The sequence below is a fragment of the Pinus tabuliformis genome, chromosome X (assembly GCF_031772625.1).
Source record: "Pinus tabuliformis cultivar Carrire ecotype Pingquan chromosome X, CPIR1, whole genome shotgun sequence".
NCBI classification, from domain to species: Eukaryota; Viridiplantae; Streptophyta; class Pinopsida; order Pinales; family Pinaceae; genus Pinus; species Pinus tabuliformis.
The window spans coordinates 661,494,368-661,501,118 of record NC_142308.1 but is presented as its reverse complement, the minus strand read 5'-3'; the positions used below and the strand labels follow the sequence as shown (position 1 = coordinate 661,501,118).

The 6,751-nt window shown below is 35.2% G+C and overlaps 2 pseudogenes; both read right to left on the bottom strand.

Annotated features, from left to right (window-relative positions):
* Nucleotides 1-274: 274 nt before the first annotated feature.
* On the bottom strand, nt 275-1,503 carry LOC149141706 (peroxidase 3 pseudogene; annotated as a pseudogene).
* Nucleotides 1,504-5,084: 3,581 nt separating this feature from the next.
* LOC149141705 (peroxidase 27 pseudogene) lies at nt 5,085-5,405 on the bottom strand (annotated as a pseudogene).
* Nucleotides 5,406-6,751: the final 1,346 nt, after the last annotated feature.

The window sequence follows — 6,751 nt, the reverse complement described above, 5'->3', positions numbered from 1 at the left end:
AAGATTTCAGAGTGTCTCAAAGAATTTAGAAAGTTTTTGAATCATCCAAATAAATGCTCAAAATGCTGAATTGAAAGAAATTTAAGTTTTGTCTGTTACCAAATTGGGACGAAAAGAATAGTTCTGGTAAGGTTCTGGCTAACGCATGCAGGCATCTTACATAGCGTTCACAATTATTACAGTGTTGTTTTACCTATATATATGTATAACACAACATCCCCCAAATCAAATTATGTGCGCATGGATGGAGTATTAGGTACCCCGGATCTCTTCTTCATGAGTTAACAAGAGCGCATTGGCGTCTGATCTGCCCTTCATTTCCAGTAAGAACGCCAATCCTACCCATCTTCTCTATCGATCTTCCAAACTCAAACAGAAACCAACTTGACGTTGAGTCCATTGCTGCCGAATTTACTAGGGCCATTGTAGTTGGATCAGGGAGGAGGGCAGCATCTGATCTAAACAGTCCTCTTCTCTTCTTCAAGTTCACGTAGTAATGGTTTTCGAATGTTCTGAAGCTTCCCGGGTCCATCTCCACTATTTTAGTCCCATTCTCTCCAGGCTTACACTTTATTTTCAGCTGCTGGGCGTATGATTTATCTAACGATGGATCCCCGTCTACATTTGCAGTGAAGTTGTAGATTCTGTCACTGAAGACGGGGCAATGGGAAGTGCCGATAGTGTGTGCACCAGAGAGCACAACCAGGTCCTTCACATTTAAACCTTTGCTCGCAAATGAGGATTTCAGCCGCTCCAAGTTTGCAAACGGAGGAGGAAGGTTTGTCAGTGCCTCGTTCAGAATCGATACCACACCGTCCCTCCGTCCTGTGGGTACACTCCAACGTGGCCCTCCGAGCTGCCATGTGTTTTTTAACCATTAAGTTGTTAGTACATTTAAAGGCTTGATCATGTAGCGAATTACAACTGAATTAATTTGATTTCAGGAATATTTTAAATAGAAACGACATCAAACAATTACTTACCATATCAACTGTATCTCTCGCAACGAGTGTAAGAATATCGGCACAAGAGACAACAGCGGGGCATTGCTTTTCAAGTTCCGCCTTTGCTGCGTCAATTACTTGAAATCCTCTCAAAGTCAGATTTGGGATAGCGTCCTTCTCAGCAGGTTGATTGCTGTTCGTTGTATTCAATAACACTGACGCATCACACCCCTGCGACCACATTCATTAGCTTATCATACAAAAACACTTAAAACAGACTGAGGAGGAGAGGGGAGACCAAAAAATTACTGACCCTCACAAAGCAATCGTAAAAATGCATCCTCAGGAGAGGAGCTGCGAGAGAAGGGGCCCTCGACATGTATTTTGCAACAGTGTCCCGTACAATGATCTCGGCCTGGGGGCATGTTTTTTTGTAAAAACCCAATGTTAGACACGACACTGATGTGTTTGTTGCACCCACGTCGACTGAGGCGGCCATGATAACGGTAACAAAGATGAGAAGTGAAACAAGAAAGGATTTCCTGGTAACCGGTCCCATATCCGTGTTGCTGTTGTAACAGAGAGATCGAGAGTCGTTCAGAAATAGAGTCGCAGAGAATGAATTGCTGCTATGAAGGTCGTCGGGTAACGGGTGGAGAGCATGGTGAACTTAGGAAGCTGACGGTAGCTTCACAGTAAGGCAATCGTGGCCGACAAGTTGGTTGCTCCTCTGCAAATTATGGTGAATCCCCTCCCTGAAAACGTGAAATGAAATTGATGGATTCGATAAGGAATCCATGATAAACTGATTAATAGGACTGGGATACTATAGGGAATGAAAGCGCTTATGGTGGTGGTGGGCGGCTGAGGTGCGTCGGACAAATTAGAAAACCATTGGACGCCTCGGGAGTATGGATCACACGTGGTGTATGGAAGTCGGAGCCGTGTCTGAAGAATTTGAGAAGAGGGACTTCATCCCTTTGAGCGTAATTTTCGAGGAGTCTTCCTTTGAGCTGAAAGAAAACACAGCCAACCGGCCTCTTACCATTACGTTAAATTTGGTAAAATAACGAATCTCAGGAACCCAATTGAGAACTTGCCACAAAATCTTCCTGCAAAAGCTTTTCTATATTTCTTTGAAACCGACGTATTTTCCAACCACCACCATAGAAACCTTTTCCTGCTCACCCTGGCACCAGCACTAAGCCTGGAACCCTGGTTTTTCCACTTATCTACAATATGATTGATAAATAATATTGTACGTAACAAGAAGGAAATGTATGTGTAGAGCATGAAAGATCGAAAGCTCCCCTTTCATATCCAGTTAAAGATACCTATGGTACATAGCAGTTCTATTATCACTGCTATATCAATTTATCTCGGCAATGGCATGAGAGCTTTAATTCAAAAGGTAGAAGTGTAATATCTTATTTGTGTATTAATTTTTTTTTGGGACTAAAGAGGAAATGGGATCGATTTTGATATTTATTTTATAAATTTTAGATGCTTTTTTATGTGTTTTTTTTTTTTAATATAAATAAATTAGAGAGATTTGAAGGTTAAATTTCATTTTACATAACATATTATTTTCACTACCGTCACTAATTACTTTTTCTCTAGAAAATTATTATTATTATAATAATTATTTTAACCATATTTGATTTGATTAAAAGACTGTACGAAACAGAAAATTAAAATCTTTAATTAAGAATAGAGTCTTGAATCATTTGTAATACTATGTTGTGGATCATTTTATTATTATTATAATAATTATTTTAACCATATTTGATTTGATTAAAAGACTGTACGAAACAGAAAATTAAAATCTTTAATTAAGAATAGAGTCTTGAATCATTTGTAATACTATGTTGTGGATCATTTATTTTCAATAATAAAAATAACATTTAAAAGAACTAAAATATATTACATGACCATTATAACTATAAATATATAAAATATATATTTATTAAATAATAAAAAAATTGATTATAACAAAAATATCGTATTACTATTAAATCAAATTAACTTGTGAAAACATCTAAATATAAGATACACTCCAAAATTAGATATAACATCGATCACTTTTTTTTGTGTGAAAAATGATGTAGATATAAATATGGTGAAGATATTAGAGGTTTATTAGTGGCAAACATGCTATTCTAATTAATTATTATCCTACAAAATAATGATATAAAATTAGATAAGTTGATTTTGAAATAAGATTTTTAAAAATTAAAAATTTAATCTAATTATTAAATTTCTACAAATTTAATCTAATAATTATTAATTAATTTAATTTAATCTAATAATTAATAATTATTAGGTAATTTAATAATCAATAATTATTAGGTGGATGTTAGGTAATTAACTTTCATGGAATATTCTAGAATATTCATAATAATATATCCAAATCAAAGTTTGAGATTTATCTTCAAAGTAGTTATGCACTTTTTTCTCTTGAAATTAAATTGATTAATTAAAAAATGTCATATGTAAAAATGTCATATGAAGTGAGTTATGGTTTTTGTCCTATGTGGTATTGATAACCCATGTATTTTCCGATGGTATTACAATAAATCCACTTACAAAGTAAGAAATTTGGGGGAAGAAAGTGGGGCAAGTGTTTTGATGTTTATTATGGATGGATGATTATCAAAGTTTACCAACCATTTATATGGTTGTGCTAGTACCTTAATTAATTTAGGACATACTAATAGAAAATGGAATAATGACATTCGCATTGAATATATTAGTCTCATTCAAACCACATAATCTTTAGATTTTCCAAAGACAAGGCCAACCCTATGTTTGGCCCTAGTGTTTATCAAATCCCAGCCTTATTCAAACCACATAATCTTTATATTTACCAAAGACAAGGCCAACCCTATGTTTGGCCAAGGAGTCTATCAAATACCCTACTCCTGTGGAAATGCTTACGTAGACCAAACAAGGAGGCCAATTAAAGTTAGGCTCAAGGAGCACATAGCAGAAGATTTCATAATTTTATACCTAAATCTGCTATTGTAGAGCACTCTTGCAACACCAAGCACTTAATTTTCTTTGAAAAATCCAGGATCTTGGCTTCTAACCCCTTTCGCTCCCAGAATGATCAGAGAAGCCCTTGAAATTGAGAAAATCCTAACAACTTCAACCGTGATGTTGGCTACAAGCTTAGTGATTTATGGAAACCCATGCTTAATCTTCTCTCCTATAGGTCCTAGTCTTCCCTTGTCTTCTCCCTTATGTTTTTATTTCCATGTTCCTCTCCCTCTCCCTTCATCCTCCTTCTCTACCTATTTCACTCCCCTTGTCTCCCTTGTCCCCTGGTTTTCTTAACCTCTTAAATCACCCCTCCCCCACTTTTCCTTATTCATTCACATATATTAATTATTATTTCCCTAAAAATAATATTGTTAACCCCCTTAAAATGATTTTTTTTACCTTTACTTTACATACTATTATTTTTTTTCTTTCTATTTATTGTTTTCCTCTGCCACTTTTTATTCTTATTATCCTTAACCTATACCATCTAATATTCCATCCTTTCTCCATATATAATAATATTTTAATAATAATAATAATAATCATCATTCAATAGTTTATTTATAATTATGTACCCACTACTCAAAATTTGTAACCTTCTCCTCATCCTCTCCTATGTACCATATAACTTCTAATTTTCATTTACAATTTCATTTTCTCTTTAATCCTACCCATTTCCAATATTAATATATTATAACTAATAATGATAATTTCAATCACTCACCCTGAGAATAATATCATATTTAATAATAATAGTATTTACACTATATTTATCTTATTTTATATTAATAATTTTCTTTTTTCTATGATTTTGTTCTCCCTAATTTGTCCTTAATTTTTCTTCTCCAATGACTCTTCTCCTTACTTCACTCTTTAGATTTTCTCTTATACTCCTCTTATTTCACTCTCACCTTTCCTTATTTATCCTTGGTCACTCTTCTTATTCTATTACTCAATTCTCTGTCTCTAATGATGATGAAGTGGAGTGTTCACTTGAAATGTCGTACATTTCACTAGAACACAATGTCACTGCATAAACACTTATCCAATAACAAAATAATATATAATATGTTGGAGGGCAACATTTGATCCAAAGAGTCATCTTCTCTTCTTCAAGTTCATGTAGTAATGGTTGCCAAATGTACTTAAGCTTCCAGTGTCCATCTCCACTATTTTAGTCCCATTCTCTCCAGGCTTACACTTTATTTTCAGCTGTTGGGCGTATGATTTATCTAAAGATGGATCCACGTCTAAGTTTGCAATGAAATTGTAGATTCTGTTACTGAAAATGGGGCAGTGGGAAGTGTCGATAGTGTATACACCGAAGAGCACAACCAGGTCATTCACATTTAAACCTTTGCTCGCAAATGAGGATTTTAGCCGCTCCAAGTTTGCAGAAGGAGGAGGAAGGTTTGCCATTTCCTCATTTAGAATCGATACCACATCGTCCCTCCTTCCTATGGGTACACTCCACCATAGCCCTCCAAGCTTCCATGAGTTATTTAACCATTAATTCGTTAGTACATTGAAGGCTTGATCATGTGCTGAATTACAACTGAATTAATTTGATTTCGAGAATATTTTAAACGGAAGACAAATCAAACAATTACTTACCATATCAACTGCATCTCTGGCAATGAGTGTAAGAATATCAGCGCAAAAGACAACACTGGGGCATTGGTTTTCAAGTTATGTCTTTGCAGAGACAACATCGGGGCATTGGTTTTCAAGTTCTGTCTTGCAGATATCCCTCGTTAAAATAAGCCAATCACCCAGGCATGAGGAGTTGGCTAAAGTTAGATAGTTAGTTAGTTAAGTGAGAGTTGAGTCAAGTCTAGTTAAGTGATAGACGATTTTTAATGTGTGGTTGCATGTCAAGATATTTTAGGTGAGTTGTTAGTGGAAAATGTTAAATACATTTAACTGGGTTCATTGTAAGAATCAAGTTTTGTGTGATCAATAGAAAAGACACAGTTGATGTGTTTTGGGTGAATTTGTGTTTTAGCTTCTCTGCCTAACCAACAAATTGGTATCAAAGCTAAAGAAGGATCACAAGATCCATGGTGTCTGCAAAGCCAGTGAGAAAAGGACCAAGAAAAGAAATCCAACAATTTGTCAGAACTGTTAAACCTCCAACTTATCAAAATGATAAGTTAACACCCAGTCTCCCTATCAGAGAATTGGTTAGAGAACATAGAGGCCAACATCAACATTGTCGAACATGCAATTAGTTGGTAAAAGAATTGGGGAATGAAACCCTGAATAAACCACATCAGATCTTAATGGTTGTTCTTCTCCCAAGAGAAGAAACATCTAAGACAGTCAAAATCCTAACTAAAGATGTTGAGAGAGAAAGTTATGTCCCACGACGTAACTTACCCTATGCAGGATTCAGACAATATGATGATGATGGTACAAAAAAGAGGTAATTTATCCCTTACCAAATAGTCAATACAAATACCCCACAAGGAGTTGCCTTTTCCCAAGCAAACTATATGAATCTGCAACTTGACTTAGAAAGTAAAACTATAGATGATCTACATCGAGATGTCCTCAAGGTCAAAGCAATAGTTTCTGAAGAAAGAGAAACATGCATCAAAATCCCAGCACATCAGGAATTGATGATTTATTTATCTTTTTAGAAAATATTTAGAAACACCAGAAACATCTACAAATTTTCTATGAGCATTGTTTTGAACATGGCTTAGCCCTTAGTAAGACCAAAATGGAGATTGGTCTCACTGCCATTGACTTTCTCGGGTTAA